This window comes from Anguilla rostrata, chromosome 13 (assembly GCF_018555375.3).
Source record: "Anguilla rostrata isolate EN2019 chromosome 13, ASM1855537v3, whole genome shotgun sequence".
Taxonomy (NCBI): domain Eukaryota; kingdom Metazoa; phylum Chordata; class Actinopteri; order Anguilliformes; family Anguillidae; genus Anguilla; species Anguilla rostrata.
In genome coordinates this window covers 40,247,445-40,272,859 of record NC_057945.1, presented here as the reverse complement: position 1 = coordinate 40,272,859, position 25,415 = coordinate 40,247,445, and the positions used below count along the sequence as shown (strand labels likewise).

General features: G+C 40.5%; 1 protein-coding gene, 14 non-coding genes and 4 pseudogenes across 15 annotated transcripts in view; all 19 read left to right on the top strand.

Annotated features, from left to right (window-relative positions):
* Positions 1–25,415, top strand: part of rnpep (arginyl aminopeptidase (aminopeptidase B)) — a 77,610-nt gene that overhangs the window by 19,464 nt on the left and 32,731 nt on the right. The gene's annotated exons all lie outside the window — the stretch shown is intronic.
* On the top strand, positions 658–776 carry LOC135238674 (5S ribosomal RNA). The gene has a single exon (XR_010325185.1). It is a non-coding gene; the product is annotated as a 5S ribosomal RNA (ribosomal RNA).
* On the top strand, positions 1,752–1,915 carry LOC135238656 (U1 spliceosomal RNA). The gene has a single exon (XR_010325170.1). It is a non-coding gene; the product is annotated as a U1 spliceosomal RNA (small nuclear RNA).
* Positions 2,855–2,973, top strand: LOC135238673 (5S ribosomal RNA). The gene has a single exon (XR_010325184.1). It is a non-coding gene; the product is annotated as a 5S ribosomal RNA (ribosomal RNA).
* Positions 3,950–4,113, top strand: LOC135238694 (U1 spliceosomal RNA). Its single transcript, XR_010325202.1, has one exon. It is a non-coding gene; the product is annotated as a U1 spliceosomal RNA (small nuclear RNA).
* LOC135238672 (5S ribosomal RNA) lies at positions 5,058–5,176 on the top strand. Its single transcript, XR_010325183.1, has one exon. It is a non-coding gene; the product is annotated as a 5S ribosomal RNA (ribosomal RNA).
* On the top strand, positions 6,151–6,314 carry LOC135238693 (U1 spliceosomal RNA). The gene has a single exon (XR_010325201.1). It is a non-coding gene; the product is annotated as a U1 spliceosomal RNA (small nuclear RNA).
* On the top strand, positions 7,263–7,381 carry LOC135238671 (5S ribosomal RNA). Its single transcript, XR_010325182.1, has one exon. It is a non-coding gene; the product is annotated as a 5S ribosomal RNA (ribosomal RNA).
* LOC135238657 (U1 spliceosomal RNA) lies at positions 8,358–8,519 on the top strand. The gene has a single exon (XR_010325171.1). It is a non-coding gene; the product is annotated as a U1 spliceosomal RNA (small nuclear RNA).
* On the top strand, positions 9,466–9,584 carry LOC135238660 (5S ribosomal RNA). The gene has a single exon (XR_010325174.1). It is a non-coding gene; the product is annotated as a 5S ribosomal RNA (ribosomal RNA).
* Positions 10,561–10,724, top strand: LOC135238692 (U1 spliceosomal RNA). The gene has a single exon (XR_010325200.1). It is a non-coding gene; the product is annotated as a U1 spliceosomal RNA (small nuclear RNA).
* On the top strand, positions 11,675–11,793 carry LOC135238695 (5S ribosomal RNA). Its single transcript, XR_010325203.1, has one exon. It is a non-coding gene; the product is annotated as a 5S ribosomal RNA (ribosomal RNA).
* On the top strand, positions 12,768–12,931 carry LOC135238691 (U1 spliceosomal RNA). The gene has a single exon (XR_010325199.1). It is a non-coding gene; the product is annotated as a U1 spliceosomal RNA (small nuclear RNA).
* On the top strand, positions 17,432–17,549 carry LOC135238684 (5S ribosomal RNA). The gene has a single exon (XR_010325194.1). It is a non-coding gene; the product is annotated as a 5S ribosomal RNA (ribosomal RNA).
* Positions 18,507–18,658, top strand: LOC135238662 (U1 spliceosomal RNA; annotated as a pseudogene).
* Positions 19,581–19,696, top strand: LOC135238685 (5S ribosomal RNA; annotated as a pseudogene).
* Positions 20,622–20,774, top strand: LOC135238661 (U1 spliceosomal RNA; annotated as a pseudogene).
* Positions 21,697–21,810, top strand: LOC135238686 (5S ribosomal RNA; annotated as a pseudogene).
* Positions 22,751–22,906, top strand: LOC135238664 (U1 spliceosomal RNA). Its single transcript, XR_010325175.1, has one exon. It is a non-coding gene; the product is annotated as a U1 spliceosomal RNA (small nuclear RNA).

The following is a 25,415-nucleotide window of genomic DNA, read 5'->3' as shown; positions in this document are numbered from 1 at the left end:
CATTCAGAGGTTTGTGAAGTGAGAATCTGTGGTGGTCATTGTAGTTCCTTCTTAAAACAGAGATTATGCATGCACACTCCAAAAACCTAATGGTACAGGGTCAGAATGTTACACAAAAGATTCCCCAATGAAAACTCAACCTCTTAACTCAGAGGTGGTCTTAATTAGCCATATCATTTACACAATCTTATTTTAGATGCATTTTTTTGATAAGCGCAAAAGTGACCATCAAAAGACTTCTTGTGTGCCTATATGAAGTGTTTTACTGTATCTAATCTGCAATCAATCTAGTGTTGGTGTGTGCAGCTAGTTAGCCAGTTTAGCCAGGGTAATTGGTGGAAACGAGAACCTGCAGGGCTGGAATTGCCCACCCCTGCATTAACTTAGGCTCCGAAGAAAAAGCGACATTTTATTTAATCGTTCTAGTTTGGTTCGGTTCCCTGCAGGTCTTCACCACAAAGAGTAGTATTAGCTATCTGCGCATACCCCAAGGTATGGAACATGTTTTAAATCACCTTAAACACAGGATTCGCTGGAACAAAACAACAATGTCAGACACACGGGGGTATAACAGGTCCAGGATTGAAAACCACTGTGTTGCGGGGCTGTTGCTTTACTTCCGTAACTATTTAAACAGTATTGGCTCGCTAATCTTTCGCTTACGGCCACACCACCCTGAAAACGCCCGATCTCGTCTGATCTCGGAAGCTAAGCAGGGTCGGGCCTGGTTAGTACTTGGATGGGAGACCGCCTGGGAATACCAGGTGCAGTAAGCTTTTTTGCGTTTTGACACAGGAGGCCGCTATTTAGTATGGTATCAGATGAGATTTATTATTGATATTACTATTATTTTTACTACTAACAATAACTCTTACAATGCTCCTTTCAAACATGAAAATGCAGTGAAAAGTAGCCTACTGTACAATATAGCACTAAAGAAAACTGAGATGCAGTATTAAAAACGGATTGAAATTAATTTCTTTTTGAAGAGAAGTTAAACGCCATCAAGTCATAATTATACGGTCACTGTCAAAATCAACAATTAAATTCATCTAATTCTTTTTACAAAACATAACTATGCTATAGCTTGCTTAAATTTCCGTCGTTAAGGTTTTTTTTTTTTTTCCAGAATGAGCAGAAGTTACGCGAACGATTCTCTGTCGCGCAGTTTGTGTTTTAGCGAATTCGCCAAATGTGTGCGTATTAAATAGTAAGTCTCGAGGTTGTGCTTCTGTTATTTTCATTATACTGGTAGTTAGTTTGGGTTTTGCTGTAACTTCAGCTCGGATGGAGAGTAAGTTTGAGGAGCTTCACAGATCTGCGCACATGCGCAGTGTGAGTCTGTCATGCAGCTTTCTCTTGTTACTGTAATGTTTACTGTTGCAAACCTTCCGAATTACGCAGAATACAAGTGAAATGACATACGACCGTATACTGAGGATTTCATTTTCATCGTCTTTGCTCTCAACAAGGAATATTGTATTCAATATTTTGTTTACCTCTCACTTTTTCCTGTATAGACGATTCTTAAAATATTGCCCTCATGGCATTATGGGAATATTTTTAAAATTGTATTTGTATATGAAAATATAAATAACGAGCACCAGTATTTTGGCGTCTTTAATGAAATCGGCCAATGTCAACAATCGTAATTCTGTGGCTTCGGGAGCTGAGCTAGTGAAAGATGTGATACCCGTCTGTGTGATAGATGTGGTGTGGAGTGGGTAGCCGTCAGGAAATGTGTACAACTCATACTTACCTGGCAGGGGAGATACCATGATCAAGAAGGTGGTTCACCCAGGGCGAGGCTCAGCCATTGCACTCCGGTTGTGCTGACCCCTGCGAATTCCCCAAATGTGGGAATCTCGACTGCATAATTTCTGGTAGTGGGGGACTGCGTTCGCGCTCTCCCTGATATTCTGGTATGAAAAATAGTTAAGTATTATTAACAGTTACTTGGCCTTAGGCGTTCCTATGACTGACTCGGAGACGTGTAGGATGTAAGGGGATTAATGTAATGAAATGAATGCGTGTGTGTTGTGATGTACTGTTGGGTCCGTCCATGCAAACTTTACTTATACTTGAAATATTTGTAACATGGGAATACCGGGTGCTGTATGCTTTTTCGCGTTTTCACACAGTAAAACGCTATTTAGCAAGATAAGGATGGATGATATGACTATTGATTTATGAGGTCAGAGCATTCAGAGTTTGTAAGTGAGAATCTGTGGTGGTCATTGTAGTTCCTTCTTAAAACAGATTATGCATGCACACTCCAAAAACCTAATGGTACAGGGTCAGAATGTTACACAAAAGATTCCCCAATGAAAACTCAACCTCTTAACTCAGAGGTGGTCTTAATTAGCCATATCATTTACACAATATTATTTTAGATACATTTTTTTGATAAGCGCAAAAGTGACCGTCAAAAGACTTCGTGTGCCTATATGAAATGTTTTACTGTGATCTAATCTGCAATCAATCTAGTGCTGGTGTGTTGCAGCTAGTTAGCCAGTTTAGCCAGGGTAATTGGTGGAAACGAGAACCTGCAGGGCTGGAATTGCCCACCCCTGCATTAACTTAGGCTCCGAAGAAAAAGCGACATTTTATTTAATCGTTCTAGTTTGGTTCGGTTCCCTGCAGGTCTTCACCACAAAGAGTAGTATTAGCTATCTGCGCATACCCCAAGGTATGGAACATGTTTTAAATCACCTTAAACACAGGATTCGCTGGAACAAAACAACAATGTCAGACACACGGGGGTATAACAGGTCCAGGATTGAAAACCACTGTGTTGCGGGGCTGTTGCTTTACTTCCGTAACTATTTAAACAGTATTGGCTCGCTAATCTTTCGCTTACGGCCACACCACCCTGAAAACGCCCGATCTCGTCTGATCTCGGAAGCTAAGCAGGGTCGGGCCTGGTTAGTACTTGGATGGGAGACCGCCTGGGAATACCAGGTGCAGTAAGCTTTTTTGCGTTTTGACACAGGAGGCCGCTATTTAGTATGGTATCAGATGAGATTTATTATTGATATTACTATTATTTTTACTACTAACAATAACTCTTACAATGCTCCTTTCAAACATGAAAATGCAGTGAAAAGTAGCCTACTGTACAATATAGCACTAAAGAAAACTGAGATGCAGTATTAAAAACGGATTGAAATTAATTTCTTTTTGAAGAGAAGTTAAACGCCATCAAGTCATAATTATACGGTCACTGTCAAAATCAACAATTAAATTCATCTAATTCTTTTTACAAAACATAACTATGCTATAGCTTGCTTAAATTTCCGTCGTTAAGGTTTTTTTTTTTTTTCCAGAATGAGCAGAAGTTACGCGAACGATTCTCTGTCGCGCAGTTTGTGTTTTAGCGAATTCGCCAAATGTGTGCGTATTAAATAGTAAGTCTCGAGGTTGTGCTTCTGTTATTTTCATTATACTGGTAGTTAGTTTGGGTTTTGCTGTAACTTCAGCTCGGATGGAGAGTAAGTTTGAGGAGCTTCACAGATCTGCGCACATGCGCAGTGTGAGTCTGTCATGCAGCTTTCTCTTGTTACTGTAATGTTTACTGTTGCAAACCTTCCGAATTACGCAGAATACAAGTGAAATGACATACGACCGTATACTGAGGATTTCATTTTCATCGTCTTTGCTCTCAACAAGGAATATTGTATTCAATATTTTGTTTACCTCTCACTTTTTCCTGTATAGACGATTCTTAAAATATTGCCCTCATGGCATTATGGGAAATATTTTTAAAATTGTATTTGTATATGAAAATATAAATAACGAGCACCAGTATTTTGGCGTCTTTAATGAAATCGGCCAATGTCAACAATCGTAATTCTGTGGCTTCGGGAGCTGAGCTAGTGAAAGATGTGATACCCGTCTGTGTGATAGATGTGGTGTGGAGTGGGTAGCCGTCAGGAAATGTGTACAACTCATACTTACCTGGCAGGGGAGATACCATGATCAAGAAGGTGGTTCACCCAGGGCGAGGCTCAGCCATTGCACTCCGGTTGTGCTGACCCCTGCGAATTCCCCAAATGTGGGAATCTCGACTGCATAATTTCTGGTAGTGGGGGACTGCGTTCGCGCTCTCCCCTGATATTCTGGTATGAAAAATAGTTAAGTATTATTAACAGTTACTTGGCCTTAGGCGTTCCTATGACTGACTCGGAGACGTGTAGGATGTAAGGGGATTAATGTAATGAAATGAATGCGTGTGTGTTGTGATGTACTGTTGGGTCCGTCCATGCAAACTTTACTTATACTTGAAATATTTGTAACATGGGAATACCGGGTGCTGTATGCTTTTTCGCGTTTTCACACAGTAGAACGCTATTTAGCAAGATAAGGATGACTGATATCGACTTATTGATTTTATGAGGTCAGAGCATTCAGAGTTGTGTAAGTGAGAATCTGTGGTGGTCATTGTAGTTCCTTCTTAAAACAGAGATTATGCATGCACACTCCAAAACCTAATGGTACAGGGTCAGAATGTTACACAAAAGATTCCCCAATGAAAACTCAACCTCTTAACTCAGAGGTGGTCTTAATTAGCCATATCATTTACACAATATTTTATTTTAGATACATTTTTTTGATAAGCGCAAAAGTGACCGTCAAAAGACTTCGTGTGCCTATATAAATGTTTTACTGTGATCTAATCTGCAATCAATCTAGTGCTGGTGTGTGCAGCTAGTTAGCCAGTTTAGCCAGGGTAATTGGTGGAAACGAGAACCTGCAGGCTGGAATTGCCCACCCCTGCATTAACTTAGGCTCCGAAGAAAAAGCGACATTTTATTTAATCGTTCTAGTTTGGTTCGGTTCCCTGCAGGTCTTCACCACAAAGAGTAGTATTAGCTATCTGCGCATACCCCAAGGTATGGAACATGTTTTAAATCACCTTAAACACAGGATTCGCTGGAACAAAACAACAATGTCAGACACACGGGGGTATAACAGGTCCAGGATTGAAAACCACTGTGTTGCGGGGCTGTTGCTTTACTTCCGTAACTATTTAAACAGTATTGGCTCGCTAATCTTTCGCTTACGGCCACACCACCCTGAAAACGCCCGATCTCGTCTGATCTCGGAAGCTAAGCAGGGTCGGGCCTGGTTAGTACTTGGATGGGAGACCGCCTGGGAATACCAGGTGCAGTAAGCTTTTTTGCGTTTTGACACAGGAGGCCGCTATTTAGTATGGTATCAGATGAGATTTATTATTGATATTACTATTATTTTTACTACTAACAATAACTCTTACAATGCTCCTTTCAAACATGAAAATGCAGTGAAAAGTAGCCTACTGTACAATATAGCACTAAAGAAAACTGAGATGCAGTATTAAAAACGGATTGAAATTAATTTCTTTTTGAAGAGAAGTTAAACGCCATCAAGTCATAATTATACGGTCACTGTCAAAATCAACAATTAAATTCATCTAATTCTTTTTACAAAACATAACTATGCTATAGCTTGCTTAAATTTCCGTCGTTAAGGTTTTTTTTTTTTTTTACAGAATGAGCAGAAGTTACGCGAACGATTCTCTGTCGCGCAGTTTGTGTTTTAGCGAATTCGCCAAATGTGTGCGTATTAAATAGTAAGTCTCGAGGTTGTGCTTCTGTTATTTTCATTATACTGGTAGTTAGTTTGGGTTTTGCTGTAACTTCAGCTCGGATGGAGAGTAAATTTGAGGAGCTTCACAGATCTGCGCACATGCGCAGTGTGAGTCTGTCATGCAGCTTTCTCTTGTTACTGTAATGTTTACTGTTGCAAACCTTCCGAATTACGCAGAATACAAGTGAAATGACACGACCGTATACTGAGGATTTCATTTTCATCGTCTTTGCTCTCAACAAGGAATATTGTATTCAATATTTTGTTTACCTCTCACTTTTCCTGTATAGACGATTCTTAAAATATTGCCCTCATGGCATTATGGGAAATATTTTTAAAATTGTATTTGTATATGAAAATATAAATAACGAGCACCAGTATTTTGGCGTCTTTAATGAAATCGGCCAATGTCAACAATCGTAATTCTGTGGCTTCGGGAGCTGAGCTAGTGAAAGATGTGATACCCGTCTGTGTGATAGATGTGGTGTGGAGTGGGTAGCCGTCAGGAAATGTGTACAACTCATACTTACCTGGCAGGGGAGATACCATGATCAAGAAGGTGGTTCACCCAGGGCGAGGCTCAGCCATTGCACTCCGGTTGTGCTGACCCCTGCGAATTCCCCAAATGTGGGAATCTCGACTGCATAATTTCTGGTAGTGGGGGACTGCGTTCGCGCTCTCCCCTGATATTCTGGTATGAAAAATAGTTAAGTATTATTAACAGTTACTTGGCCTTAGGCGTTCCTATGACTGACTCGGAGACGTGTAGGATGTAAGGGGATTAATGTAATGAAATGAATGCGTGTGTGTTGTGATGTACTGTTGGGTCCGTCCATGCAAACTTTACTTATACTTGAAATATTTGTAACATGGGAATACCGGGTGCTGTATCTTTTTCGCGTTTTCACACAGTAAAACGCTATTTAGCAAGATGAAGGATGGACTGATATCTGACTTATGTGATTTATGAGGTCAGAGCATTCAGAAGTTTGTAAAGTGAGAATCTGTGGTGGTCATTGTAGTTCCTTCTTAAAACAGATTATGCATGCACACTCCAAAAACCTAATGGTACAGGGTCAGAATGTTACACAAAAGATTCCCCAATGAAAACTCAACCTCTTAACTCAGAGGTGGTCTTAATTAGCCATATCATTTACACAATATTTTATTTTAGATACATTTTTTTGATAAGCGCAAAAGTGACCGTCAAAAGACTTCGTGTGCCTATATGAAATGTTTTACTGTGATCTAATCTGCAATCAATCTAGTGCTGGTGTGTGCAGCTAGTTAGCCAGTTTAGCCAGGGTAATTGGTGGAAACGAGAACCTGCAGGGCTGGAATTGCCCACCCCTGCATTAACTTAGGCTCCGAAGAAAAAGCGACATTTTATTTAATCGTTCTAGTTTGGTTCGGTTCCCTGCAGGTCTTCACCACAAAGAGTAGTATTAGCTATCTGCGCATACCCCAAGGTATGGAACATGTTTTAAATCACCTTAAACACAGGATTCGCTGGAACAAAACAACAATGTCAGACACACGGGGGTATAACAGGTCCAGGATTGAAAACCACTGTGTTGCGGGGCTGTTGCTTTACTTCCGTAACTATTTAAACAGTATTGGCTCGCTAATCTTTCGCTTACGGCCACACCACCCTGAAAACGCCCGATCTCGTCTGATCTCGGAAGCTAAGCAGGGTCGGGCCTGGTTAGTACTTGGATGGGAGACCGCCTGGGAATACCAGGTGCAGTAAGCTTTTTTGCGTTTTGACACAGGAGGCCGCTATTTAGTATGGTATCAGATGAGATTTATTATTGATATTACTATTATTTTTACTACTAACAATAACTCTTACAATGCTCCTTTCAAACATGAAAATGCAGTGAAAAGTAGCCTACTGTACAATATAGCACTAAAGAAAACTGAGATGCAGTATTAAAAACGGATTGAAATTAATTTCTTTTTGAAGAGAAGTTAAACGCCATCAAGTCATAATTATACGGTCACTGTCAAAATCAACAATTAAATTCATCTAATTCTTTTTACAAAACATAACTATGCTATAGCTTGCTTAAATTTCCGTCGTTAAGGTTTTTTTTTTTTTTCCAGAATGAGCAGAAGTTACGCGAACGATTCTCTGTCGCGCAGTTTGTGTTTTAGCGAATTCGCCAAATGTGTGCGTATTAAATAGTAAGTCTCGAGGTTGTGCTTCTGTTATTTTCATTATACTGGTAGTTAGTTTGGGTTTTGCTGTAACTTCAGCTCGGATGGAGAGTAAGTTTGAGGAGCTTCACAGATCTGCGCACATGCGCAGTGTGAGTCTGTCATGCAGCTTTCTCTTGTTACTGTAATGTTTACTGTTGCAAACCTTCCGAATTACGCAGAATACAAGTGAAATGACATACGACCGTATACTGAGGATTTCATTTTCATCGTCTTTGCTCTCAACAAGGAATATTGTATTCAATATTTTGTTTACCTCTCACTTTTTCCTGTATAGACGATTCTTAAAATATTGCCCTCATGGCATTATGGGAAATATTTTTAAAATTGTATTTGTATATGAAAATATAAATAACGAGCACCAGTATTTTGGCGTCTTTAATGAAATCGGCCAATGTCAACAATCGTAATTCTGTGGCTTCGGGAGCTGAGCTAGTGAAAGATGTGATACCCGTCTGTGTGATAGATGTGGTGTGGAGTGGGTAGCCGTCAGGAAATGTGTACAACTCATACTTACCTGGCAGGGGAGATACCATGATCAAGAAGGTGGTTCACCCAGGGCGAGGCTCAGCCATTGCACTCCGGTTGTGCTGACCCCTGCGAATTCCCCAAATGTGGGAATCTCGACTGCATAATTTCTGGTAGTGGGGACTGCGTTCGCGCTCTCCCCTGATATTCTGGTATGAAAAATAGTTAAGTATTATTAACAGTTACTTGGCCTTAGGCGTTCCTATGACTGACTCGGAGACGTGTAGGATGTAAGGGGATTAATGTAATGAAATGAATGCGTGTGTGTTGTGATGTACTGTTGGGTCCGTCCATGCAAACTTTACTTATACTTGAAATATTTGTAACATGGGAATACCGGGTGCTGTATGCTTTTTCGCGTTTTCACACAGTAAAACGCTATTTAGCAAGATGAAGGATGGACTGATATCTGATATATGATTTATGAGGTCAGAGCATTCAGAGTTTGTAAGTGAGAATCTGTGGTGGTCATTGTAGTTCCTTCTTAAAACAGATTATGCATGCACACTCCAAAAACCTAATGGTACAGGGTCAGAATGTTACACAAAAGATTCCCCAATGAAAACTCAACCTCTTAACTCAGAGGTGGTCTTAATTAGCCATATCATTTACACAATATTTTATTTTAGATACATTTTTTTGATAAGCGCAAAAGTGACCGTCAAAAGACTTCGTGTGCCTATATGAAATGTTTTACTGTGATCTAATCTGCAATCAATCTAGTGCTGGTGTGTGCAGCTAGTTAGCCAGTTTAGCCAGGGTAATTGGTGGAAACGAGAACCTGCAGGGCTGGAATTGCCCACCCCTGCATTAACTTAGGCTCCGAAGAAAAAGCGACATTTTATTTAATCGTTCTAGTTTGGTTCGGTTCCCTGCAGGTCTTCACCACAAAGAGTAGTATTAGCTATCTGCGCATACCCCAAGGTATGGAACATGTTTTAAATCACCTTAAACACAGGATTCGCTGGAACAAAACAACAATGTCAGACACACGGGGGTATAACAGGTCCAGGATTGAAAACCACTGTGTTGCGGGGCTGTTGCTTTACTTCCGTAACTATTTAAACAGTATTGGCTCGCTAATCTTTCGCTTACGGCCACACCACCCTGAAAACGCCCGATCTCGTCTGATCTCGGAAGCTAAGCAGGGTCGGGCCTGGTTAGTACTTGGATGGGAGACCGCCTGGGAATACCAGGTGCAGTAAGCTTTTTTGCGTTTTGACACAGGAGGCCGCTATTTAGTATGGTATCAGATGAGATTTATTATTGATATTACTATTATTTTTACTACTAACAATAACTCTTACAATGCTCCTTTCAAACATGAAAATGCAGTGAAAAGTAGCCTACTGTACAATATAGCACTAAAGAAAACTGAGATGCAGTATTAAAAACGGATTGAAATTAATTTCTTTTTGAAGAGAAGTTAAACGCCATCAAGTCATAATTATACGGTCACTGTCAAAATCAACAATTAAATTCATCTAATTCTTTTTACAAAACATAACTATGCTATAGCTTGCTTAAATTTCCGTCGTTAAGGTTTTTTTTTTTTTTCCAGAATGAGCAGAAGTTACGCGAACGATTCTCTGTCGCGCAGTTTGTGTTTTAGCGAATTCGCCAAATGTGTGCGTATTAAATAGTAAGTCTCGAGGTTGTGCTTCTGTTATTTTCATTATACTGGTAGTTAGTTTGGGTTTTGCTGTAACTTCAGCTCGGATGGAGAGTAAATTTGAGGAGCTTCACAGATCTGCGCACATGCGCAGTGTGAGTCTGTCATGCAGCTTTCTCTTGTTACTGTAATGTTTACTGTTGCAAACCTTCCGAATTACGCAGAATACAAGTGAAATGACATACGACCGTATACTGAGGATTTCATTTTCATCGTCTTTGCTCTCAACAAGGAATATTGTATTCAATATTTTGTTTACCTCTCACTTTTTCCTGTATAGACGATTCTTAAAATATTGCCCTCATGGCATTATGGGAAATATTTTTAAAATTGTATTTGTATATGAAAATATAAATAACGAGCACCAGTATTTTGGCGTCTTTAATGAAATCGGCCAATGTCAACAATCGTAATTCTGTGGCTTCGGGAGCTGAGCTAGTGAAAGATGTGATACCCGTCTGTGTGATAGATGTGGTGTGGAGTGGGTAGCCGTCAGGAAATGTGTACAACTCATACTTACCTGGCAGGGGAGATACCATGATCAAGAAGGTGGTTCACCCAGGGCGAGGCTCAGCCATTGCACTCCGGTTGTGCTGACCCCTGCGAATTCCCCAAATGTGGGAATCTCGACTGCATAATTTCTGGTAGTGGGGGACTGCGTTCGCGCTCTCCCCTGATATTCTGGTATGAAAAATAGTTAAGTATTATTAACAGTTACTTGGCCTTAGGCGTTCCTATGACTGACTCGGAGACGTGTAGGATGTAAGGGGATTAATGTAATGAAATGAATGCGTGTGTGTTGTGATGTACTGTTGGGTCCGTCCATGCAAACTTTACTTATACTTGAAATATTTGTAACATGGGAATACCGGGTGCTGTATGCTTTTTCGCGTTTTCACACAGTAAAACGCTATTTAGCAAGATGAAGGATGGACTGATATCTGACTTATGTGATTTATGAGGTCAGAGCATTCAGAAGTTTGTAAAGTGAGAATCTGTGGTGGTCATTGTAGTTCCTTCTTAAAACAGATTATGCATGCACACTCCAAAAACCTAATGGTACAGGGTCAGAATGTTACACAAAAGATTCCCCAATGAAAACTCAACCTCTTAACTCAGAGGTGGTCTTAATTAGCCATATCATTTACACAATATTTTATTTTAGATACATTTTTTTGATAAGCGCAAAAGTGACCGTCAAAAGACTTCGTGTGCCTATATGAATGTTTTACTGTGATCTAATCTGCAATCAATCTAGTGTTTGGGGTGTGCAGCTAGTTAGCCAGTTTAGCCAGGGTAATTGGTGGAAACGAGAACCTGCAGGGCTGGAATTGCCCACCCCTGCATTAACTTAGGCTCCGAAAGAAAAAGCGACATTTTATTTAATCGTTCTAGTTTGGTTCGGTTCCCTGCAGGTCTTCACCACAAAGAGTAGTATTAGCTATCTGCGCATACCCCAAGGTATGGAACATGTTTTAAATCACCTTAAACACAGGATTCGCTGGAACAAAACAACAATGTCAGACACACGGGGGTATAACAGGTCCAGGATTGAAAACCACTGTGTTGCGGGGCTGTTGCTTTACTTCCGTAACTATTTAAACAGTATTGGCTCGCTAATCTTTCGCTTACGGCCACACCACCCTGAAAACGCCCGATCTCGTCTGATCTCGGAAGCTAAGCAGGGTCGGGCCTGGTTAGTACTTGGATGGGAGACCGCCTGGGAATACCAGGTGCAGTAAGCTTTTTTGCGTTTTGACACAGGAGGCCGCTATTTAGTATGGTATCAGATGAGATTTATTATTGATATTACTATTATTTTTACTACTAACAATAACTCTTACAATGCTCCTTTCAAACATGAAAATGCAGTGAAAAGTAGCCTACTGTACAATATAGCACTAAAGAAAACTGAGATGCAGTATTAAAAACGGATTGAAATTCATTTCTTTTTGAAGAGAAGTTAAACGCCATCAAGTCATAATTATACGGTCACTGTCAAAATCAACAATTAAATTCATCTTATTCTTTTACAAAACATAACTATGCAATAGTTCCCGACACAGCTTGCTTCAATTTCGTTGTAAGGTTTGTTTCAGAATGAGGGAACAGAAGTTACGTGAACGATTCTCTGGCGCGCTGTTTGTGTTTTAGCGAATTCGCCAAATATGTGCGTATTAAATAGTAAGTCTCGAGGTTGTGCTTCCGTTATTTTCATTATACTGGTAGTTAGTTTGGGTTTTGCTGTAACTTCAGCTCGGATGGAGAGTAAATTTGAGGAGCTTCACAGATCTGCCACATGCGCAGTGTGAGTCTGTCATGCAGCTTTCTTGTTACTGTAATGTTTTCTGTTGCAAACCTTCCGAATTACGCAGAATACAAGTGGAATGATAAACGACCGATACTGAGAAATTAATATTAATCGTCTATGCTCTCAAGGAATATTGTATTCAATATTTTGTTTACCTCTCACTACTTCGTGTATAGACGATTCTTAAAATATTTCCCGCATGGCATTATGGGAAATATTTTTAAAATTGTATTTGTATATGAAAATATAAATAACGAGCACCAGTATTTTGGCTTCTTTAATGAAATCGGCCAATGTCAACAATCGTAATTCTGCGTCGTCGGGAGCTGAGCAAGTGAAAGATGTGATACCCGTCTGTGTGATAGATGTGGTGTGGAGTGGGTACCCGTCCTGAAATGTGTACAACTCATACTTACCTGGCAGGGGAGATACCATGATCAAGAAGGTGGTTCACCCAGGGCGAGGCTCAGCCATTGCACTCCGGTTGTGCTGACCCCTGCGAATTCCCCAAATGTGGGAATCTCGACTGCATAATTTCTGGTAGTGGGGGACTGCGTTCGCGCTCTCCCCTGATATACTGGTATAAAAATAGATCGTTTTTGTTGATGGTTGGAATTGTCGGCTGTTGTAGACACGCGAATGTAATGAAATGAACGCGTTTGTCTGGACAAGCACTACATTTAATCACATCAAAGTTATTTCCCTTTAATTATGGCGACTGGAGCTTCTGAAAAATTTGTAACATGGAATGCCAGGTTTCTTCTTTTATTGTGTTTTCATTCAAGTTGGCGATATTTAGCAAGGCATAAGATGGACTACTTTAACTTACTCACACTGAAGAACAATGTAAATGTCATCAAGTCAGTCAGCTTTGTTTTTTCTTTTATACAAGTAGATCACTTATGTTGAGCTGGGTTGCCAGGGTTAGTTGTTCCCGTGTCTGATTTATAGACATGTTGTTTATGTAAGCGAATGGAACAATGATGAGTGCTCCAACCCTGGTCCTGGAGCGCTACAGGGTCTGCTGGCTTTTGTTTTCACCTTCAAATCAGCACCCAATTGAGACCCAAGACACCAGGTGAGTTTAGTTAACTGTGTAATCAACTGCTCTAATTGATTCATGAAGTGCAGAGTCACTATGAAAACCAGCAGACCCTGTAGCTCTCCACGACCAGGACTGGAGATCACTGAAGTAGGCTAGTGAAATGACCGTGTGAGTGATGTGATCTAATGGAGTGGTTCTCAACTCAGTCCTGCGGGACCCGTGTATGCTGGTTTTCATTCCAACCTCAACAGCAATCCCAGAATTTTAACAGGCTGTTCATTTTTCTTAAAGGAGTAACATGGTGGTTGAACGTGGCACTTCCCAGTTGTCTTTAGGCAACAACAAAACAAATGTGCATAATTTCTTTATTATTCAGTCATTTCAATGTACTTTAAAGCATATTTTTCTAAGCCTAAATTTCCCACTATAAAAGTTCACCCAAACCGTCTGGGCGTGGTAATGAGAACTGCCAGTTAGCTATGATTGACAGACCGTGTCCCGTACCTAAGCTACCCCCAAGATACGCGCTCTTTGGGAGACTGAATTTTCACAAGCTAGCTAGCTTAGTAGTATATCAAGTATCGATAGATAGCTAAGGTAAGGACGTTGACCTATATCCAATTATAATTTTTGCTATCTAGCTAGCCAAGTTAAAATAAAACCACCACTATAACGTCCTCATAAAAGCAAACTAGCTAGCTAACGTTATCGATAACAGTGCCTTATGAAAGCAAACTACCTAGCTAGCTAAATGAATATAACCAGAAATAATCTAACAGTCCTTAAAAGGCACTCTAATTTAAGTGAACCTAACGTTAAACAAATATTTGCATTGTCTTGCCTGTAAGCCAGTGGCGCAAACTATGGGTCTCGAGTTATCCATGGGTCGGTGCGTGCAAAGGGAGCGGTTACTGTATTTGTGACGCACCAAGTTGATAACTTTCTCAACCGGTTGAAAATAGGACGATAAATTTAAAACGCATATTTCTCCAAAAATACAGAACGGACATATTTAATACTTTACTCATTGTGTTTCTTCAATGCCTCTTGTGCAAATAGCACATAAAACCGAGAAAGTTTGAAAATCACCATGGTTCTTTTTAATTAGGTGCTTTTCATGTTTTAGGGCTGGGGACTCCAGTCTTATTCAGAAAGGGCCAGTGTGGGTGCACACACCTGATCCTGATTCTATTAATCAAGGTGCTTAGCAATGACTCCAGTGATTGATTAGTAGAATCAGGTGTGTGTACCCACACTGGCCCTTTCTACAACCCCAGCTCTAAAACATGAAATGCACCCAATGAAGAAAAATGAACAGCTTGTTAAAATTCTGGGATTGCTGTTGAGGTTGGAATGAAAACCAGCATACGCAGGGGTCCCCCAGGACCGAGTTTGAGAACCACTGATCTAATGTTGTGTCCGACCAGGCAAACATAATTTGTCTGACTGCTGAAATATTTAACTTGGAATACCGGGTGCTGTAAGCCTTTTTGTGTTTTCACGCAGGGTGCTATTTAGCAAGGTAAAATATGGAAACTGCAACTGATTGACACTTTGAAGAAAAAAATGAATGTCATTACATTACATTATAGGCATTTAGCAGACGCTCTTATCCAGAGCGACGACAACAAGTGCATAGGTTCATGATGTAGAGGTGCAAAAGAAACACTAGAGTGAAGTAAGGATCGTAGTGCCAGAAGTGACCACATCGATCAGGACTCCAACCCTGTAGAGTAAGCTTGTTCAGCAAGCAAGACTCCTACAAGTACAAACTAGCACTGGAATCACACCTAATCAAACAAAAAACAATCCTGCCAGATACACTAACATAATCATTATCCTAACTAGGACAGTGAGCTGAACTATAGGCTAGGGAGGGCTGGGGAGAGGTGCAGCCTGAAGAGTAGAGTCTTCAGTCTGCGTTTGAAAGTGGTGAGATTCTCTGCTGTTCTGACCGTCACGGGGAGGTCATTCCACCAGCGAGGGGCCAGGACAGACAGCAGACGGGAGCGGGAAGTACAGACGCGAAGAGGGGGAGGTGCCAAGCGTCCAGAGGTGGCAGAACGGAGAGGTCTGGCTGGTGTGTAGGGTCTGATGATCCTCTGAATGTACCCTGGTGCTGACCTCTTAGCTGCCTGGTATGCAAGCACCAAGGTCTTAAATTTGATGCGAGCCATAACAGGCAGCCAGTGGAGGTCAGTGAGCAGGGGGTGACATGGGAATGTCTGGGGAGGTTGTAGACCAGACGCGCTGCAGCATTCTGGATGAGCTGCAGGGGTCTGATGGCGGATGCTGGCAGACCAGCCAGTAGTGAGTTGTAGTGAGTCATCAAGTCAATAATATGCTTCATTTGTTCAACACGTGTCATAAAGGGAATCAAGCACCTGAAAGTGCTTCACGGTGGAATAAAGACTATAAAATAAAATTAGGTTAAAATACAGAGGCAAATTACAGTCACACTCAAAATCAACAAATTAGTGCATCTTATTTTTATCCCCACTGCGTATATTTATTAGAAATAACACTGCAGATTCTGACTTCAGCTTCTGTCAAGCTTTTTCATATTGAGAGAGAAGGTCTACGTTAACAGTGTACTGACGCACGCAGTTAATGTTCACATTATGTCGGTATATATGGCTGTTACGTTACATTCCCACTTCTGATACCCTGCTTTTTTCTACTGTGCATCCGGACTTCTGCCTGTAGGTGGGGCTGCAGAGCCAGATCAAGGGTTTTATTAAGAACACCTGTGCTAAAATCACCTGCATTCCAGGGGCAATGCAGCCCATCCCCAGCCACGCTTGCTGAAGTAGCTCACCAGATTGCTCACCTTTCTCCAGTGATAGCTCTGATCCTGTGTAAGTTCTAATCTTTATTTCTTTAGCCTTTTTGTGTGATGTTGTCAAGGACTGGCAGTATCCATTTTCTTTCCACTTTTTGTTAGGTTTTGTGCCAGAGTAGGAATTCTGCGGAAGACTTGCCATTTTGTGTCTCGGGAGGAAGGATCACTGTGGGTTTAAGATCAGGGTAATAGCAATCTGTAGGCCCTGCTTTAGCCTGGCCATTGTCCTGTCCAGTTCCACAAACCGGTATGTTAACTCAAACATGCTGCCTGAAACAATTCATAAATCTAGCTATGTTGTGTAGTTTAAAAAAACATTTTTTGCAAGTATTTCTGGAGGAAAAGCATTTTATAGTTTTGTGTTTCATTGTAATATGGTTTGTATCTCTTGGGGATTGTGTGCAGCCTGTATGTATTTAGAATGAGTAATTTGCTTCTTGGTGAACCTGGTTAGCTTGCACTAGTGCACGAGTGACGTTGAATCTAACGCCAGGTTAATCTACATTTGGGACTTAATTGTTTTCTGTGTGAAGTTGTACCTGAATTATTCGTGTTTAATGAGGTCAGAGCATTCAGAAATTAGCAAAGTTTAAGTGATAATCTGTGGTGGTCATTGTAATTTTAACTCGGGTGGACAACAAGGTCTGTATCCATTTCTGGTTTTCATGCTAATGTTTGGTCTTTCTTACTTAGCCCTAACATTTACACAATCTTTTATTTTAGATACATTTTTTTGATAAGGGCAAAAGTGACAGTCAAAGACTGTTCTTGTGTGCCTATATGAAATGTTTTACTGTGATCTAATCTGCAATCAATCTAGTGCTGGTGTGTGCAGCTAGTTAGCCAGTTTAGCCAGGGTAATTGGTGGAAACGAGAACCTGCAGGGCTGGAATTGCCCACCCCTGCATTAACTTAGGCTCCAAGAAAAAGCGACATTTTATTTAATCGTTCTAGTTTGGTTCGGCTCCTGCAGGTCTTCACCAGAACAGAGTAGTATTAGCTGTCTGTGCATACCCCAAGGTATGGAACATGTTTTAAATCACCTTAAACACAGGATTAGCTGGAACAAAACAACAATGTCAGATACACGGAGGTATAACAGGTCCAGGATTGAAAACCACTGTGTTGTGCGGCTGTTGCTTTACTTCCGTAACTATTTAAACAGTATTGGCTCGCTAATCTTTCGCTTACGGCCACACCACCCTGAAAACGCCCGATCTCGTCTGATCTCGGAAGCTAAGCAGGGTCGGGCCTGGTTAGTACTTGGATGGGAGACCGCCTGGGAATACCAGGGCAGTAAGCTTTTTTGCGTTTTGACACAGGAGGCCGCTATTTAGTATGGTATCAGATGAGATTTATTATTGATATTACTATTATTTTTACTACTAACAATAACTCTTACAATGCTCCTTTCAAACATGAAAATGCAGTGAAAAGTAGCCTACTGTACAATATAGCACTAAAGAAAACTGAGATGCAGTATTAAAAACGGATTGAAATTCATTTCTTTTTGAAGAGAAGTTAAACGCCATCAAGTCATAATTATACGGTCACTGTCAAAATCAACAATTAAATTCATCTAATTCTTTTACAAAACATAACTATGCTATAGCTTGCTTAAATTTCCGTCGTTAAGGTTTTTTTTTTTTCCAGAATGAGTAGAAGTTACGCGAACGATTCTCTGTCGCGCAGTTTGTGTTTTAGCGAATTCGCCAAATGTGTGCGTATTAAATAGTAAGTCTCGAGGTTGTGCTTCTGTTATTTTCATTATACTGGTAGTTAGTTTGGGTTTTGCTGTAACTTCAGCTCGGATGGAGAGTAAGTTTGAGGAGCTTCACAGATCTGCGCACATGCGCAGTGTGAGTCTGTCATGCAGCTTTCTCTTGTTACTGTAATGTTTACTGCTGCAAACCTTCCGAATTACGCAGAATACAAGTGAAATGACATACGACCGTATACTGAGGATTTCATTTTCATCGTCTTTGTTCAACAAGGAATATTGTATTCAATATTTTGTTTACCTCTACTTTTTCCTGTATAGAGATTCTTGGATTGCCTCATGGCATTATGGGAAATATTTTTAAAATTGTATTTGTATATGAAAATATAAATAACGAGCACCAGATTTTGGCGTCTTTAATGAAATCGGCAATGTCAACAATCGCACTTGTGGCTTCGGGAGCTGAGCTAGTGAAAGATGATAATTGCCTGTGTGATAGATGGGTGTGGAGTGGGTAGCGTCAGGAAATGTGTTCAACTCATACTTACCTGGCAGGGGGATACCATGATCAAGAAGGTGGTTCACCCAGGGCGAGGCCGTCCATTGCACTCCGGTTGTGTTGACTCTCGCGAATCCCCAAATGTGGGAATCTCACTGCATAATTTCTGGTAGTGAAATGCGTCACGCTCTCCCTGATATTCTGGTATGGAAAATAGGGTATTATTAACAGTTACTTGGCCTTAGGCGTTCCTATGACTGACTCCGAGACGGTAGGATGTAAGGGATTAATGTAATGAAATGAATGCGTGTGTGTTGTGATGTACTGTTGGGTCCGTCCATGCAAACTTTACTTATACTTGAAAATTTGTAACATGGGAATACCGGGTGCTGTATAAGTTTTTCGTTTCACACAGTAAAACGCTATTTAGCAAGATGAAGGATGGACTGATATCTGACTTATGTGATTTATGAGGTCAGAGCATTCAGAAGTTTGTAAAGGGAGAATCTGTGGTGGTCATTGTGTTCCTTCTTAAAACAGATTATGCATGCACACTCCAAAACCTAATGGTACAGGGTCAGAATGTTACACAAAAGATTCCCCTAATGAAAACTCAACTCTTAACTCAGAGGTGGTCTTAATTAGCCATATCATTTACAATAATATTTTATTTTAGATACATTTTTTTGATAAGCGCAAAAGTGACTGCAAAAGACTTCGGGTGCCTATATGAAATGTTTTACTGTGATCTAATCTGCAATCAATCTAGTGCTGGTGTGTGCAGCTAGTTAAGTTTAGCCAGGAATGGTGAAACGAGAAACCGCAGGGCTGGAATTGCCCACCCCTGCATTAACTTAGGCCCAAGAAAAAGGACATTTTATTTAATCGTTCTAGTTTGGTTCGTTCCCTGCAGGTCTTCACCACAAAGAGTAGTATTAGTATCGCATACCCCAAGGATGGAACATGTTTTAAATCACCTTAAACACAGGATTGCTGAACAAAACAACAATGTCAGACACACGGGGGTAAACAGGTCCAGGATTGAAAACCTCTGTGTTGTGCGGCTGTTGCTTTACTTCCGTAACTATTTAAACAGTATTGGCTCGCTAATTTTCGCTTACGGCCACACCACCCTGAAAACGCCGATCTCGTCTGATCTCGAAGCTAAGCAGGGTCGGGCCTGGTTAGGTACTTGGATGGGAGACCGCCTGAGAATACCAGGCAGTAAGCTTTTTGCGTTTTGACACAGGAGGCCGCTATTTAGTATGGTATCAGATGAGATTTATTATTGATATTACTATTATTTTTACTACTAACAATATCCCATAATGCTCCTTTCAAACATGAAAATGCAGTAAAAGTAGCCTACTGTACAATATAGCACTAAAGAAAAACTGAGATGCAGTATTAAAACGGATTGAAATTAATTTCTTTTTGAAGAGAAGTTAAACGCCATCGTCATAATTATACGGTCACTGTCAAAATCAACAATTAAATTCATCTAATTTCTTTTACAAACATAACTATGCTATAGCTTGGCTTAAATTTCCGTCGTTAAGGTTTTTTTTTTTCCAGAATGAGAGAAGTTACCACATTCTCTTGTCGCAGTTGGTTTAGCGAATTCCAATGTGCGTATTAAATAGTAAGTCTTTGAGTTGTGCTTCTGTTATTTTCATTATATATAGTTAGTTTGGGTTTGCTGTAACTTCAGCTCGGATGGAGAGTAAATTTGAGGAGCTTCACAGATCTGCGCAGTGTGAGTCTGTCATGCAGCTTTTTGTTACGTAATGTTTACTGTTGCAAACCTTCCGAATTACGCAGAATACAAGTGAAATGACATACGACCGTATATGAGGATTTCATTTTCATCGTCTTTGTTTCTCAACAAGGAATATTGTATTCAATATTTTGTTTACCTCTACTTTTTCCTGTAGAGATTTTTAAAATATTGCCCTCATGGCATTATGGGAAATATTTTAAAATTGTATTTGTATATGAAAATATAAATAACGAGCACCAGTATTTTGGTCTTTTAATGAAATCGCAATGTCAACAATCAATTCTGTGGCTTCGGAGCTGAGCTAGTGAAAGATGTGATACCCGCCTGTGTGATAGATGTGGTGTGGAGGGTAGCCGCCAGGAAATGTGTACAACCCATACTTACCTGGCAGGGATACCATGATCAAGAAGGTGGTTCACCCAGGGCGAGGCTCAGCCATTGCACTCCGGTTGTGGACTCTGCGAATTCCCAAATGTGGGAATCTCGACTGTATAATTTCTGGTAGTGGGGATCTGTTCGCGCCTCCTGATATTCTGGTATGAAAATAGTTAAGTATTATTTAACAGTTACTTGGCCTTAGGCGTTCCTAATGACTGACTCGGAGACGTGAGGATGTAAGGGGATTAATGTAAGAAATGAATGCGTGTGTTGTGATGTACTGTTGGGTCCGTCCATGCAAACTTTACTTATACTTGAAATATTTGAAATGGGAAGTACCGGTGCTGTATGCTTTTCGGTTTTCACACAGTAAAACGCTATTTAGCAAGATGAAGGATGGAACTGATATCTGACTTATGTGATTTATGAGGTCAGAGCATTAGAAGTTTGTAAAGTGAGAATCTGTGGTGGTCATTGTAGTTCCTTCTTAAAACAGATTATGCATGCACACTCCAAAACCTAATGGTACAGGGTCAGAATGTTACACAAAAGATTCCCAATGAAAACTCAACCTCTTAACTCAGAGGTGGTCTTAATTAGCCAATCATTTACACAATTTTTATTTTAGATCATTTTTTTTGTTAAGCCAAAAGTGACCATCAAAAGACTTCTGTGTGCCTATATGAATGGTTTACTGTATCTAATCTGCAATCAATCTAGTGTTGGTGTGCAGCTAGTTAGCCAGTTTAGCCAGGGTAATTGGTGGAATGAGAACCTGCAGGGCTGGAATTAGCCCACCCTGCATTAACTTAGGCTCCAAGAAAAGCGACATTTTATTTAATCGTTCTAGTTTGTCGGCCCTGCAGGTCTTCACCAGAACAGAGTAGTATTAGCTGTCTGTGCATACCCCAAGGTATGGAACATGTTTTAAATCACCTTAAACACAGGATTAGCTGGAACAAAACAACAACAGATACACGGAGGTATAACAGGTCCAGGATTGAAAACCACTGTGTTGTGCGGTTGTTGTTTACTTCCGTAACTATTTAAACAGTATTGGCTCGCTAATCTTCGCTTACGCCACACCACCCTGAAAACGCCCGATCTCGTCTGATCTCGGAAGCTAAGCAGGTCGGGCCTGGTTAGTACTTGATGGGAGACCGCCTGGGAATACCAGGCAGTAAGTTTTTTTGCGTTTTGACACAGGAGGCCGCTATTTAGATGGTATCAGATGAGATTTATTATTGATATTACTATTATTTTTACAAACTAACAATAACTCTTACAATGCTCCTTTCAAACATGAAAATGCAGTGAAAAGTAGCCTACTGTACAATATAGCACTAAAGAAAACTGAGATGCAGTATTAAAAACGGATTGAAATTCATTTCTTTTGAAGAGAAGTTAAACGCCATCAAGTCATAATTATACGGTCACTGTCAAAATCAACAATTAAATTCATCTTATTCTTTTACAAAACATAACTATGCAATAGTTCCCAACGTTGCTTCAATTTTAAGGTTTGTTTCAGAATGAGGAACGAGTTAAGTGAACGATTCTCTGGCGCGCTGTTTGTGTTTTAGCGAATTCCGCCAAATATGTGCGTATTAAATAGTAAGTCTCGAGGTTGTGCTTCCGTTATTTTCATTATACTGGTAGTTAGTTTGGGTTTTTGTAACTTCAGCTCGGATGAGAGTAAATTTGAGGAGCTTCACAGATCTGCCACATGCGCAGGTGAGTCTGTCATGCAGCTTTCTTGTTACTGTAATGTTTTCGTTGCAAAATTCCGAATTACGAATACAAGTGGAATGATAAACGACCGATACTGAGAAATTTAATATTATCGTTTATGCTCTCAAGGAATATTGTATTCAATATTTTGTTTACCTCTCACTACTTGTATAGACGATTCTTAAAATATTTCCGCATGGCATTATGGGAAATATTTTTAAAATTGTATTTGTATATGAAAATATAAATAACGAGCACCAGTATTTTGGCTTTAATGAAATCGCCAATGTCAACAATCGTAATTCTGCGCTGTCGGGAGCTGAGCAAGTGAAAGAGTGATACCCGCCTGTGTGATGTGGTGTGGAGTGGGTAGCCGTCCGAAATGTGTTACAACTCATACTTACCTGGCAGGAGATACCATGATCAAGAAGGTGGTTCACCCAGGCGAGGCTCAGCCATTGCACTCCGGTTGTGCTGGACTCTCAATTCCCCAAATGTGGGAATCCTCACCGCATATTTCTGGTAGTGGGGACTGCGCCCCCGCCTCCCCGATATACTGGTATAAAACAGATCGCTTTTGTTTATGGTTAATTGTCGGGTTTTTGTAGAACGCGAATGTAATGAAATGAACGCGTTTTCTGGACAAGCACTAATTTTAAACAACCCAAAATTTTTTTTTTTTTTTTTTAATTATGCAAATGGAGCTTTGAAAAATTTGTAAATGGAATGCCAGGTTTCTTCTTTATTGTGTTTTATCTGCTGGCATATTTAGCAAGGCATAAGATGACTACTTTAACTTACTCACACTGACGAACAAAAAATGTCATCTCAGTCATTTTTTTTTTTTCTTGTATAACAAGAGATCACTTATGTTGAGCTGGGTTGCCAGGTTAGTTGTTCCCGTGTCTGATTTATAGAGATGTTGTTTGGGTTAATGGAAAAATAAAGTGGTCCAACCCCGGTCCTGAGCTTACAGGGTCTGCTGGCTTTTGCCACCTTCAATTCAGCCCCAATTGAGACCCAAGACACCAGGTGAGTTGAGTTAACTGTGTAATCAACTGCTCAATTGATTCATGAAGTGCAGAGTCACAGAAAACCAGCAGACCCTGTAGCCTCCAGGACCAGGGCTGGAGACCACTGAAGTAGTGAAATGACCGTGTGAGTGATGTGACCCTAATGGAGGTTTCAAACTCATCCCTGCGGGACCCCGTGTATGCGGGTTTTTTCATTCCAACCTCAACAGCAATCCCAGATTTTTAACAGGCTGTTCATTTTTAAAGGAGTAACATGGTGGTTGAACGTGGCACTTCCCAGTTGTCTTTAGGCAACAACAAAACAAATGGCATAATTTCTTTATTATTCAGTCATTTCAATGTACTTTAAAGCATATTTTTCTAAGCCTAAATTTCCCACTATAAAAGTTCACCCAAACCGTCTGGGTGGTAATGAGAACTGCCAGTTAGCTATGATTGACAGACCGTGTCCCGTTACCATAGCTACCCCCAAGATACGCGTCTTTTTGGGAGACTGAATTTTCACAAGCTAGCTAGCTTAGTATTATATCAAGTATCGAAGATAGCTAAGGTAAGGACGTTGCCCTATATCCAATTATAATTTTTGCTATCTAGCTAGCCAAGTTAAAATAAAACCACCACTATAACGTCCTCATAAAGCAAACTAGCTAGCTAACGCTATCGATAACAGTGCCTTATGAAAGCAAACTACCTAGCTACCCTAAATGAATATAACCAGAAATAATCTAACAGTCCTTAAAAGGCACTCTAATTTAAGTGAACCTAAGTTAAAACAAATATTTGCATTGTCTTGCCTGTAAGCCAGTGGCGAAAAACTATGGGTCTCGAGTTATCCATGGGTTTCCGGTGCGCAAAGGGAGGAGCGTTACTGTATTTTGGCGCCAGTTGACAACTTTCTCTCAACCGGTTGAAAATAGGACGATAAATTTAAAACGCATATTTCTCCAAAAATACAGAACGGACATATTTAATACTTTACTCATTGTGTTTCTTCAATGCCTCTTGTGCAAATAGCACATAAAACCGAGAAAGTTTGAAAACACCATGTTTCTTCTTTAATTAGGTGCTTTTCATGTTTTAGGCTGGGGACTAGTCTTATTCAGAAAGGGCCAGTGTGGGTGCACACCCTGATCCTGATTCTATTAATCAAGGTGCTTAGCAATGACTCCAGTGATTGATTAGTAGAATCAGGTGTGTGTACCCACACTGGCCCCTTTCACAACCCCAGCTCTAAAACATGAAATGCACCCAATGAAGAAAAATGAACAGCTTGTTAAAATTCTGGGATTGCTGTTGAGGTTGGAATGAAAACCAGCATACGCAGGGGTCCCCCAGGACCGAGTTTGAGAACCACTGATCTAATGTTGTGTCCGACCAGGCAAACATAATTTGTCTGACTGCTGAAATATTTAACTTGGAATACCGGGTGCTGTAAGCCTTTTTGTGTTTTCACGCAGGGTGCTATTTAGCAAGGGTAAAAGGTAGAATATGGAAACTGCAACTGATTGACACTTTGAAGAAAAAAATGAATGTCATTACATTACATTATAGGCATTTAGCAGACGCTCTTATCCAGAGCGACGTACAACAAGTGCATAGGTTCATGATGTAGAGGTGCAAAAGAAACACTAGAGTGAAGTAAGGATCGTAGTGCCAGAAGTGACCACATCGATCAGGACTCCAACCCTGTAGAGTAGCTTTTTTCAGCAAGCAAGACTCCTACCAAGTACAAACTAGCACTGGAATCACACCTAATCAAACAAAAACAATCCTGCCAGATACACTAACATAATCATTATCCTAACTCGTACAGTGAGCTGAACTATAGGCTAGGGAGGGCTGGGAGAGGTGCAGCCTGAAGAGTAGAGTCTTCAGTCTGCGTTTGAAAGTGGTGAGATTCTCTGCTGTTCTGACCGTCACGGGAGGTCATTCCACCAGCGAGGGGCCAGGACAGACAGCAGACGGGAGCGGGAAGTACAGACGCGAAGAGGGGAGGTGCCAAGCGTCCAGAGGTGGCAGAACGGAGA